This window comes from Acomys russatus, chromosome 14 (genome assembly GCF_903995435.1).
Source record: "Acomys russatus chromosome 14, mAcoRus1.1, whole genome shotgun sequence".
NCBI lineage: Eukaryota > Metazoa > Chordata > Mammalia > Rodentia > Muridae > Acomys > Acomys russatus.
Window position 1 is genome coordinate 62,167,108 of NC_067150.1, and position 13,584 is coordinate 62,180,691.

General features: G+C 44.3%; 1 protein-coding gene across 1 annotated transcript in view; it reads right to left on the reverse strand.

The window, feature by feature from the left end:
- Myzap (myocardial zonula adherens protein) overlaps positions 1-13,584 on the reverse strand; it is a 725,358-nt gene that overhangs the window by 167,273 nt on the left and 544,501 nt on the right. The window lies entirely within an intron of this gene.

Sequence of the window (13,584 nt, forward strand, 5' to 3'; positions counted from 1 at the left end):
TTGCACTCCCACCAGCAATGGTGAAGTGTTCCCCTTGCTACACATCCTTGAGTTTTTGACATTCTGACAGGTGTGAGATGGAATCTCAGAGTCATTTTTATTTGCATTTCCCTAATGACTAAGGACATTGGCCATTAGAGATTCTTCTGTTGAGAATTCTCTGTTTAGATCTATACCCAATTTCTAAACTGAGTTATTTGGTTTGTTGATGTCTAGTTTCTTGAGTACTTTATATATTTTGGATGTTAGCCCTTTGTCAGATGTAGGGTTGGTGAAGGTCTTTTCACATTCTGTAGGCTGTCATTTTGTCCTTTTGATGGTGTCCTTTGTCTTAGAGAAGCTTTTCAGTCTCGTGAGGTCCCATTTATTAATTGTTGATCTTAGTGCCTGAGCTGCTGGTGTTCTGTTCAGGAAGTTGTCTCCCGTGCCAATGCGTTCAAAGCTATCCCCACTTATCAGATTTAGTGTATCTAGTTTTGTGTTGAGGTCTTTGATGCACTTGGACTTGAGTTTTGTACAGGGTGATAGATACGGATCTATTTGCAGTCATCCGGTTAGTGCAGCAGCATCTGTTGAAGATGTTTTTCCCCATTGTTCAGTTTTGGCTTTTGTCAAAAATCAAGTGTCTGCAGGTGTGTGGGCTCACTTCTGGGTCTTTGACTCTATTTCATTCATCAACCTGTCTCATTTTATGCCAATACATTGTGGTTTTTATTACTGTTTCTCTGTAGTACAGCTTGGAATGAGGAATAGTGAGGCTGCCAGAAGTACTTTTGCTGTGTAGGATTATTTTAGCTATCCTGGGGCTTTTGTTTTTCCATATGAAGTTGAGAATTGCTCTTTCAAAGTCTGTAAAGAATTATATTGGAATTTTGATGGGAATTACATTGAATCTGTAGATTGCTTTGGTAAGTGGCTATTTTTACTATGTTAATCCTACTGGTTCATGAGCATGGGAGATCTTTCCATCTCCTGACATCGTCTTCATTTTCTTTCTTCAAACACTTGAAGTTCTTGTCATACAGGTCTTTCATTGGCTTGGTTAGAGCTACACCACGATACTTTATATTATTGTGAAGAGTGTTGTTTCCTTAATTTCTTTCTCAGCCAGTTTATCACTTGTATAAAGGAGGCCTACTGATTTTTTTTTTAGCTAATTTTGTATCCAGGAACTTTGCTAAAGGTATTTGTCAGCTGTAGGAGTTCCTTGGTAGCACTTTTGGGATCACCTATCTATATTATCATTATCTGTAAATATTGATACTTGGACTTCTTCCTTTCCAATTTGTATCCCCTTGACCTCCTTTAGTTGTCTTTATTGCTCTAGCTAAAACTTCAGTGCTCTATTAAATAGATACGAAGAGAGTGAGGAGCCTTGTCTTGTCACTGATATTAGTGAAATTGCTTTAAGTGTCTCTCCATTTAATTTCATGTTGGCTATTGGCTTGTTGTATATTGTCTTTATTGTGTTTTATGTCTGTGTTTTCTATCCCTGATTTCGCCAAGACTTTTTATCATGAAGGGAAGTTAGATTTTGTCAAAGGCTTTTTCAGCATCTAATGAGATGATTATGTGGTTTTTTTTTTTTTCATTCAGTTTGTTTATATGGTGGATTATATTGCTGGATTTTCATATCCCTGAATCTCTGGGATGAACTCTATTTGATCACAGTGGACGATGTTTTCTTGGATTTGGTTTGAGAGTATTTTATTAAGCATTTTATATCAATATTCATAGGGGAGATTGGTTTGACATTCTCTTTCTTGGTTGAGTATTTGTGTAGTTTAGGTATCAGAGTGACTGTGGCCTCATAAAATGAATTTGGCAGTGTTCCTTCTGGTTCTATTCTGTGGAATAACTTGTAGAGTATTGATATTAGCTCTTCTTTGAAAATCTGCTAGAATTCTGTGCTAACACCACCTGGCCCTGGTGTGTGTGTATTTGTGTGTATGTGTGTGTGTGTGTGTTTGGTTGGGAGACTTTTAATGACTGCTTCTATTTGCTTAGAGCTTATACATTTATTTACATTGTTTACCTGATCTTAAATTAACTTTGGTAAGTATATCTATCAAGAAAATTGTCCATTTCATTTAGGTTTTCCAGTTTTGTGGAATAAATGTTTTTAAATTAAGACCTAATGATTCTTTTTATTTCCTTGATGTTTGTTGTTATGTCACCCCTTTCATTTCTGATTTTGTTAATTTGGATATTATCTCTCTGCCTTTTAGTTAGTTTGGCTAAGGGTTTGTCTATCTTGTTGATTTTATCCAAGAACCAACTCTTAGTTTCATTGATTCTTTGTATTGTTCTCTTTGTTTCTTATTTATTGATTTCTACCCTGAGTTTGATTATTTCCTGCCATCTGCTCCTTTTGTTTATTTTTGTTGTAGAGCTTTAATATGTACTGTTAAGTCTTTAGTATGAGATCTCACTAGTTTCTTTATGAAGACAGTGCTACAAATGTTCCTCTTAGTGCTGCTTTCATTGTGTCCCATTGGTTTGGGTATGTTGTGAATTCATTTTCATTGATTTCTAGAATCTAATTTATTCCTTTATTTCTTCCTTGATCTACTATTCACTGAGTAGGGAGTTGTTCAGTTTCCATGTGTTTGTATGCTTTCTGTTGCTTATGTTGTTGAAGTGCAGCTTTAATCCATGGTGATCTGATAAGATGCAAAGCTATTTCAGCTTTCTTGTGTCTGTTGAGGCTTTGTGACTGACTGTAATTTTAGAGAAGAGTCAATGAGGTGCTGAAAAAAAGCTATATTCTTTTGTGTTTGGGAGAAATGTTCTGTAGATATCTGTTAGGTCCATTTGATCCATAACATCTGTTAGTTTCATTATTTCTCTGTTTAGGAAGACCTGTATGTTGGTGAGAGTAGGGTGTTGAAGTCTCTACTATTAATGTGTGGGAATCCATGTGTGATTTAAGCTTTAGTAATGATTTTTTTTATGAATATGGTGCCCTTGTATTTGGGGCAAAAATGCTCAGAATTGAGATGTCATCTTGGTGGATTTTTCCTTTGATGAGTATGAGGTATCTTTATCTATCTCTTTTGATTAATTTTTGTTGAAAATCTATTTTATTAGATATTAGAATGGCTACTCCAGATTGCTTCTTGGGTCCATTTGCTTGGAAAATGTTTTTCCAGCCCTTTACTTTGAAGTGATATCTGTCTTTGATGCTAAGATGTGCTTTTTAATGCAACAGAATGATGGATCCTGCTGATGTGTCTGTTCTGTTAGCCTGTGTCGTTGTGTTGAGAAATTAGCTCTATTGATGTTGAAAGATACTAATGACAAATGATTATTAAGTCCTGTTATTTTGATGTTGGTGGTGATAATGGTGTGTGTGTGTGTGTGTGTGTGTGTGTGTGTGTGTATGCATGCGTGTGATATTATGTATTTTCTGTGTTTTCTTGGGTGTAGTTAACCTTCCTGTGTTGGAGTTTTCCTTCTAGTATGTTCTGTAGGGCTGGATTTATGGACAGACATATGTTTTCTTTGTTTGTTTCTTTCTTTCTTTCTTTCTTTCTCCTCCCGAAACAGGGTTTCTCTGTGTATCCTTGGCTGTCCTAGACTTGCTTTTGTAGACCAGGATGGCCTTGAACTCACAACAATCCACCTGCCTCTGCCTCTGAGTGCTGGGATTAAAGACATGCACCACCATGCCTGGCCAAACATAGTTTAAATTTGTTTTTGTCATAAAATATCTTGTTTTCTTCCTCTATGGTGATTGAAAGTTTTGCTGGGTACAGTAGTCTGGGCTGGTATTTGTGGTCTCTTAGAAACTGCAAGACATCTGCCCAGGCCCTTCTGGCTTTTAGAGTCTCCGCTGAAAAGTAGGGTGTAATTCTGATAGACCTGCCCTTACGTGTAACTTGGCTTTTTTCCCTTGCTGCTTTTAATATTCTTTGTTTATTCTGTACCTTTAGTGTTTTTCTTATTATGTGGCAGATGGACTTTCTTTTCTGATCCAATCTATTTGGTGTTTTGTAAGGTTCTTCTGTCTATAGGCATGTTTCTTTAGGTTGTGGACATTTTTTTCCATGATTTTGTTAAAAATATTTTTTTGGACTTTTGAACTGGAAATCTTCTTCTTCTATTCTTACTATTCTTAGGTTTGATCTTTCCAGAGTGTCCCACATTTCTTGGGTGTTTTGTGTCAGGAACTCTTTAGATTTAACATTTTCTTTGACATATGTACTCTATCTTTCATCTCTTTTATTCTGTTGGTGATGCTTGCGTCTGTGGTTTCTATTCTCTTTCCTAAGCTTTCCATCACCAAGATTCCCTCAGTTTTATTCATTTTCCTTCACCTGTTTGATTTCTTTTATTTCTTTAACGGATTTATTAATTTCTTCTTTAAAGGCCTCTATCATCTTCAGAAGATTAGAAGGTTGTTTTCTTGTACTGCAGCTGTGTTAGGATACCCAGGGCTTTATGTAGCAGTATAACTGGGCTCCGGTGGTGCCATAGTGCCCTGGATGTTGTTGATTATGTTTTTATGCTAGACTTTAGCCATCTGGGTTTCGTGCTTATTATAGGTTTAGAGGCTGGTTTCTGAGTTTATCTTTGTTGAATGGTGTTTTTTCTGGATGCTTTCCCCCTTGGTTTTTCTTTCCACTCTGTCTTCTGGACTGAGTGACCTGGGGTTCTGGTGACTAGCCTGTCTTCAGGTCTAGTAGGGTGTCTCCTCTGGGGTCTTTGTGACCTGTGTGGCCTCTGGGGTTTGGGGTGCTGACCTTGCCTCTGGGGTCTCCAGTACCAGTGTGGCCTGGGGTCCCTGGTGCTAGAGGGCCTCTGGGAAAGCAGTCAGGGTTGTGAGCTGCAATGTGGGATCCAGGGAGTAGGGTGGAGTTTAAGCCTGTTGAGAGTGTTTCAGGGAGATGTGGTAGGCAAGGGCTGGGGGCAGGGTCTTACCTGGTTTTCCCTGATGCTGTCAGGCCTCCAGGAAGTCGGGTTGTGGAGCAGAAAATAGAGCACAAAGTATGGGGTACAGTTTGGTGTGCTTTCAGGACAGTTTAATTTCTTCATCTTTGATCCACCATTGTCCCCCCTTGAATTGTTGAATGGGGAGCTGACATGCAACAATGGAAAGACAACCCTAGAAGTAGTACTTCAGCTTTCAAAACAGCCTATGGGAGTTGAAGATGCTTTATTCATTCAAGGAGAAGGCTAACCCTTTAGTAAAGTCCCTGAGCCACTTGAAAGGCTAGGCTTTTCTTCTCCTCCTCCCACAAACAAAAGCTTACTCAGAAAAGAACAGATAATAAAGTGGGGTTCAAATGACTCACACAGATGTGTCTTCTCCTTCAAAGATAGACCATTGACAAGACATGTCAAGTGTAGGATCAGGAATATACTGGATAGGTCAGGGATCAGAGGGATTTCTAGGCATAAGGCCAGACACAGCTTTGATGTTTTCTGGACAACTGACTAAATAAGTTGGACCCCACCCATTCTACCACACCATGCCAGTGCTTCTGTGGCCCACGTGTTGCAGGTTATTTGACCCCAATGTGAACTCTGAGATTGTGAGCTGTGAAAACCTGTTTCTAGATGTGCAGTGGCTAAGCCCTAGCTCACACCTTGAATTCAAGAACTTCCTGTTTATTGTACACAGGTGGTCGCAGTATGGCTCAGCCCTATTGGATGCCTTTAATCCAAAAGCTTTCTGTAAACAGGAGTAAACTTAGGCCTAGGTCAAGAGGCAGAGCAAGCAACCAGCTAATAGGGACTAAACAGAACGGAGGGACTTTTAGTTGAAGTGTATTTAAGATGGTGTCGAGAAGAAGAAAGGGACTTTGGCTTTTTCCATCTGGGACGTGAGCTGAGTAGGAAGGTCAGCTGGGTGCTTTCTCTGCCTCTCTGAGCTAGTAGGTTTTCACCCTAGCATCTGGCTCCTGAGTCTTTATTGGTAAAATCAAACAATTGGGATTTTCTTTCTTTATCACATCATCCATGTGAAGATGGCATTAGGTAGAAAAATAATCTGTGTCCTCATCTAGAGAGAGGTGGAGATGATGTATTTAATTTGTTACTTTTCTCATTCCTATAAAAAAATACCTGGGCAATAAGCAACTTAAGGGAGGAAGGGCTTGTTTTGTCTCACAGTTTCAGGGAGCAGAATCCCTCCGGGTGGGGGAGGCATGACAGTGTGAGCAGGAAGTCAGTAAGCAGAGCTTGAACAGGAAGTGGGGTTGGTTGTAAAACCTTAAAGCCTCCCTCTCCCAGAGTTGTACTTTCCCCAGTGAGATTCCATTTCCTAAAGGTTTCACAAACTTCCCAAACAGCACCAACATCTGGCAACTAAATGTTCAAACCCCAAGAGTCTACGGGGGACACTTCACGTTCAAACCCTAAGAGGGGAGTATAGTGCAAAGCCCCAAATGCACTCACTTGTTCAATTATGGAAGAATAGGGTTGTCTTCCTAGAGATCTTGAGTAGAGAGACTCCTTCAAACCGCCAAGCCTTTGAGAGAGGAACGTCCCGTCCACTCTCCTCCCTCTACTACAGCAATATGGACAGGGTTGGCTTATCTCTAAAGGTCTTCTAAGAATTTATTTCCACAGCCTCCATCTCTCCCGGAAGCCATTGTCACCTTTTTAGCATTTATGATGTGGGTACAAATGTACAAAGGACCCCTGGGCTGACAGCAAGCCTGTATCCCAGGCTCAGGCCCGCACTGCTTCATTTCCTATAGTTTGTTGGCTCAAGTAGAGGTGCTGGGGACTCAGCTCCGGCTGATGGAGCTACCACTCAACGGTAGGGTCCTTGCTTAGCACATGTAAAGTTCCTCTGTCCCAGCACTGTGAGAAACATATCCGGCTACTGGAGTTTGACTTGGATGTACAGCCGCCACTCTGCTAGACAGAAAGACAGTTTGAGGAAGTCCCTAGTGACAGTGCACACCAGGACTAGGAGTTCAGCATGAAGGGTGCGGGCTTAGAGTGAGCTTGCCTATTGAGTGACAGGGACATGGAGAGCTAGTATTTGTGCTGATGCAGGAGAAAAGGCATGTTTCTATAGATGTTCATGGTCATCTATGGAGACAGACGAGGGATGTGGTAGCCATGGACAACGCTGCCAGAGTAAAACACGATGTGTGTGGGGTCTCTGAGAAGTGATTGGCCGCCTGATATTAGGCACCAAGGGGATGACAAAGATTAGCAAGGGGGAAAAGGGCAGTGAGTGGCAAGGCCAGGACAGACAGACATGCAGGAATGATGCTGTGAGTGTCCCAGTGACGTCAAAGAGGCCTGGAAAGGGTGTCTGTGGGACCCATGTGGGCTCACCCTTGAGAGGTGGGCAGCATGTGGCGATTTTTATCTTGAGACTTGCTACACTCCATGTGCCGATGTCTTCTTTGCCTATCTTGAAAGACAGTGTCCAGGCTGGGGAGGTGGCTCACTCAGGCACAGGCCCAAGGGCCTGAGTTTGATGGCTTAGCACCCATATGAAAAATCCTTGTAGTGCTGGGAAGACAGAGAGGCTGATCCCTGAAGCTCACTGGCCAGCTGGTCTAGACTTCTTGATGAGTGCCACGCTAAGGAAATACCCTATCTCAAAAAGGCCCACAGTGGATGGCACCCAAAATTGTCCTCTGGTCTCCAAGTACATGTGTATACACATGCACCCCTTTGAGCACCCCCATGACCACACACACACACACACACACAGACATATAGACACACACACACACACACACACACACACCACTGAGATGAAAATACAGTTCTCTCTCCCCACACCCTTTCCTCCTTTAAAATTCACACACAGGCTGCCTTTGTTAGGATTGATGAATAGACACTGACACATCCTTATCACTCCAAGTCCACAGTACACACCAGGGCTCGCCCTCAGTACACACCAGGGCTCGCCCTCAGTACACACCAGGGCTCGCCCTCAGTACACACCAGGGCTCGCCCTCAGTACACACCAGGGCTCGCCCTCAGGGTTGCACTTTTTTTTTTTTTTTTCAGTTTTAGCAGTGACATATGGCCTCCGTTGTGGGACAGAGTCCCATACAGAGTCCTTACAGCCCCAAGACTCTTCTGTCTTCTGTCTACCCATCCATCTGTCCCCCAATGACTCCTCTTGACCACCACCCATCCTTTTTAGTAATTGGCTTTCCTCTATTTAGTTGCCTGGGAATGTTTCTTGGTGAGACTTGTTCCTGGTGGCTGGTCTCTGCTTCCGCACTCCCCCTTCCCCCGCCCCCATCAAGAGATGTTATGCATTTGAAGAGGACAACCCAGAGCCAATGATTCGTCCCTCTGAGGCCCAGAGACCAGGGAATCTGAGCCCATTGGTTTTGTTAACCACTGGAGATGAATCCTGGTGTGGAACATTTTGTAATTCCTGATACTAAAAATGAATTGTGCTGTGTGGTAATAGTTAACACATGCTGCAAGACGTTTATGATTCCCTGGGGCCAAATAAGTAAATGTTCTCACCAACGTAAGCGGCAGAAGATAGTCAATTTCACAAAGAGATGCTTTCTCCATTTATATGAGAGCTGCCTATGTGAAAGAGGAAACAGTGGGTCTTGGAAAGTGCAATTCTTTGTCCCATGCCCAAGGCCAGGACACAGGTATCATATGCTACCATGTGTAGTGGGCACATGGCCACATTGGGGACCTGAGAGGGGAGCTGGTGCCGTGATTTCATGCCTGCGGGAGCATCACACATTCTTTGCTTCAAGAAAGAGGAAAGCCCACGTTGAGAGAGAAAGGAAAAACAGTATTGGAGAGAGACAGCTTTTACATTTTTAAAAAATTTAACGTTTATTGATTCCTTGTGAATTTTACACCATGCACCCTAATCCCGCTCATCTTCTGGTCCCTTCGTACCCACCCTCTGCCCTTGTAACCTCAGCATAAAAATAAAATTTTAAAAGTTTCATTGCGGAAGCTTTGGTGTGTCACAGCGTGTCCCATAGTATACCCTTTTTGCTCACACTTCTTTACTTGCAAATGTTCATTACAATGAGTCATTGGTCTGGTTCGAGGTCTCTGGCTTCTGCTACACAATCAATACAGGATCTTCATTGGGACTCCTCTCAGATATCCTGTTGTTGCTCTGTGTCATGGAGGCTTTGGATCTGTAGAACCAGCCTTTTTGTGCAACCCAGCAGTACATAGATTGGGTAGATGTTGGCATTTGCAAACTGAAAGTCCTGGATCTGGGCCTGGGGGGGGGGTAGCTGAGCTGGTCAGCCCTCCAGCATTCCAGCACCTACACCACCAGGGTGGGCTCTCCAGCACTGCCCTAGCTAACTCACCCAATGTCGAAGCCAGCAAGGGCAGGGCCAGCTCTCCAGCTCTCATGGCCCTGGGGCCTGCTTGCCTGCCCCATTCCAGAAAGGGGCAGTTCTACTGTGTTGCCCAAGTGAGGTGCAAAGTCTGCTCTCCTAAGTGCTTCAGCCAATGAGGGGTAGGACCAGCTCTCCTACTTTCGTGAACTTGGGGACACTCTTCCATCTGACACAAGTGGAGAGGAGCGACGGGGAGGGGGGCTCTCCCTTGCCCATGCCACTGCTCAACAAACAAGTGCCAGAGGGGAGAGAGAGAGCTTTTTAAAAGAAATACTTTGTTTTTATTTTTTATATTTTTTAATGTGTGTGTGGGGGGGCGAGGTTGGCAGTGGGTATGCACATGCATGTATGAGCAGTCACTGAAGCCAGAAAATGGCATCAGATTTCCTGGAGATGGAGTTATAGGTAGTTATGATCTAACCAATGTGGATGATAGGAACTGAACTTGGGTTTTCTGTAAGAGCAACCAAAATGCTTAACTGCTGGCCACTTCAATTCTATCTATCTATCTATCTATCTATCATCTATCTACCTATCAATCATCTATATCCATTAGAAAGATAACAAATTTGTTAATAGGTGGATACCTCTGACTGCAAGAGATTAAGCTGAATTAGAATAAATTTGCTAAAATCACCTCAATTCATAAATCAAAGGCGGCTGAGGAAGTGGACAGAGAGCAACACTGCCGCTGGGCCACTCAGTGTATTAGCTACTTTTCTAGGTGCTTTAACTAAATACCCGATAAGCAGCTGAAGGGAGGAAGGGCTTATTTTGGCTCACAGTTGGAGGAGACACAGTCCAAAACAGCTGGAGCTTGAGGCAGCTGGTAACATTTTTGTTTTTGCAGACAATAGGCAGAGAGTAAACAGGAAGTAGAGTGGGCCTAAAAGAACCTCAGCAACCATCGCCAGTGACCCATCCCTCCAGTGGGCTCCCACCTCCTAAGGGTCCCACAGCTGTCCATCCCACAAGCTGGGGACCAAGTGCTCACAACCACATGAGTTTATGGGTGACATCTTACATCAGACCACAGCACTCAGAATATGATTTTTTTGGGGTGAGCCCTAATGCTGTACAGCTACTGTCTTTGTAAAAAGGGAGGGGACATTTAGACAGAGATAGATGTCACACGAGGGATATGCTGTGTGAAGCCAAAGGCAGAGTTATAGGTGATGTGGCCTCAAGGCAAACCATGCTGAACATTGCATCAGCCATGGGAGGCTAGCACAAAGGCCCTGGGACAGATTCTCACCCATTGTGACCTCATTGTGACCACCCTTGCTGGCTCTTGATTTAGATATGCAGACTCGAGAGATGTGAGACAGCCTGTTGTTTAAGCTGTTTAGTATATGATGTATTGTCATAGCAACCCTACAAAACTATTATATCTTAAACAATTATTGTGTGTGTGTGTGTGTGTGTGTGTGTGTGTGTGTGTGTGTGTGTGTGCGCGCGCATGCATGAGTGCAAGTGCTCATGGAGGCCAGAAGAGGTCTCCTGGAGTTGGAGGTACAGGGGATGGTAGCTATCCAATGTGGCTGTTGGGAACTGAGCTTTGGTCCTTTGAAAAAGCAGCAAATGCTCTAACACGCTGAGCCCTCCCCAACCCAGACTGTTAGAGCGTTATTAGGGTTTTGTTTCCTTCCTGTGTTTGCAGTACCTATAATAATGCTTGGTACAGAACAGGCACGTGCTCCAGTTTCTGAGTGGAGGGGCCCTTGGCAGGGACGTCTGCCATTTTACCAAGGGCACAGAGAGGAAAAGCAAAACCCACCATTTACCAAGCACCCCTATGCAAACGTGATGGTGTTTTCATCTCTGCCTGTGATGCAACCTAAGACACAGATCTCATTTTTCTTATATTATAGTAGAAACTGGGGCTCACACAGATCAGAGAATTATCCAAGGTTTCACAGCACGTTATCATTAGTCTGAGGACTGTAGATGAGGCTAGTTTGACTCCAGAATCTTCAGGCTCATTAATATCCAGGGCAGCAAAAGGGAACAGGACAGGTGGCTGGTGACAGACCTGTAGGCACAGGCTCCTGCCAGCAGTGTAGAGCTTGAGCTCTGAGTCCAGGAGGGGCTACTGCTGGGACCTGGTCATCTGGCTACTGTGTAGATATTTCTTCTGAATGAGGACGGCTCAGTTGAAGGAAAGTTAATAGACAAGGTTTACTTACAGGAGCAGGAACAGGTCAAAGGCGGCTGCACCATGACAAAGCCCACCTTGACACATGACAACTCTAAACAGCTGGGCTCTTGGAAGTCTCTGTACAACCTGCAGGAAGCTCACGCGTCTGGGAATCTAACCCCTCTGCAGCTTGGCAGGGGTCAGAAACCCCCTCAGCAGTTGTCACTTCTAGTACTTTGGGGAGGAGCCTTTGTGAATCTTAAAGCTTTTCCCCCAGACTTGTGAAGTTTTTCTGCTGCACTAAATCTCATGAGCCCCCTCCAATCCTTCATATGGAAAGGCTCCGCCCACTGCGGGTGGTGCTGTCCCTGAGTGGGCGGTCCTGGCACGTATTACAAAGCAAAATGAGCAAGTCAGGAGGAGCAAAAGTCAGTAAGCGGCACTCCTCTGTGGCCTCTGCTTCAGGTCCTGCCTCCAGGTCCCTGCCCCGATTTCCCCCAATGGGCTGTGTGACTCAGGATATGTAATCCAAGTAAAACTTTTTTTTTTCCAAGTTGCCTTTGGTTGTGGCCTTTTTTCCCCCACAACAGAAAGCAAATGAATATAATCATTGGCCAAGAAAGCCCCTCCCCTGGACTTGTCAACCACCATATCTGTCTGAGACATTTTCTTAATTGAGTTTCTTCTTTCTAGGTGACACGAGCTTGGGTCAAGTTGACCGAAAATCCAGTCAGCACAGAAATCTTCTGGGACAAGGTACAGCAGTCTTTCTTGCTTAGCTCACAACTGCTAAACCAGCAGGTGGAGAGGAGAGAAAAGAAAAGAAATGCTTGGGGCCATGCAGATTCTGCTCTATCTAATATTCAGTGGTTATAGTACCAGAACTTTTAGAGTGAGAGCCTGGGCCCCGGCAGCCCTAACAACTAGCACCCCCATTCTGCCACCATAGGCTGACTTAATAGACATAATAGTGAAACACAGAAAAAGGAGATTTACTCATTGGAAAGAGGGACAACAAAGTCCAGGAATCTCACCCCAAATCCATCTTCAGGTTCTAAGAGGAAATTTGGTTTTAAGTAGAGAGCAAGGAGTATATGCATAAGTAAGCCATCGTAGTCAAAGTGAAGCCCACCATGATCTCAGCTGCTCTCAGCTGGGTCTCCTGGAAGCTATCTGACAAGCTGTCAGTCGAAGGGAGACTCCTCAGGGTTGTGAGTGGGTGGTGTGGCCTGTCTTCTGGTACTCGAGCAGCAGGGTGTCCACGCCTCCAAGGGCCTAAGGTGGCACAGTGTCCCAAGGGTATCCTTGGGAGCCCAGGAACCTCACAGCTCTGAGAGGAGGCCCATTCAACAGAGATGGTGCATCTCCCAGGGGAGGGTTGCCCGAAACACCTGAGAAGCTGAGGCTACTTGGAGCCCAAGCTCTGCTCCTTCTCTGGTCAATGCAGCTCCCAGGGAAGGGTTTCCCCAGACAGCTGAGGAGCTGAAGAGCCTCGGTCCAGACCCATGCCTCCCTCTGAGGTCCTCACACATCAAAGCCATGCTAGCGCAGGGATACACGCAGTTTTCAAAGCCTACCTCCCTGGGTGGCTACTTTTTTATTTTTATGAAATAACATGGAAAAAAAAAAAAAAAAAAAGGAAACCCGTGGCTTTGTGTTGGCCTCCTGTGATGCAAAGTCCTGGAGATGTGAAGTCTCACACAGAGTCCCCTCAGAGAGGGTGTAAGATGAAAGGAGGACTGGATAGTTGGTGCTGGGCCCTCATGGAAGGGCAGTGGGTGCTGAGGGTGACTGAGGATCTCCCCTTCAGGGCTGACCACAGGCAAAATGGTTCTACTAAGAACAGCTCTGCAATGCTCTGGAAACCATGACGCTTTGGTTTCCCGCAACAAAGAAGTGCTAGGGCTGTGCAGAATCTCCATGGCAGAACTCTCACCAGCCACCCTGGGCCTGACATTTGTGGGATGAAGACTCAGGCTCTCTGTAGTTAACGCGCTTGACTCTCCTCTTTGAACTTCCTGAAGGAGCAAAGCCAGCTTTGGATCTGAGGCTTTGTAGTGTGTGTGTGTGTGTGTGTGTGTGTGTGTGTGTGTGTGTGTGTGTGTGTGTAGGATTTCAGTGGTACGT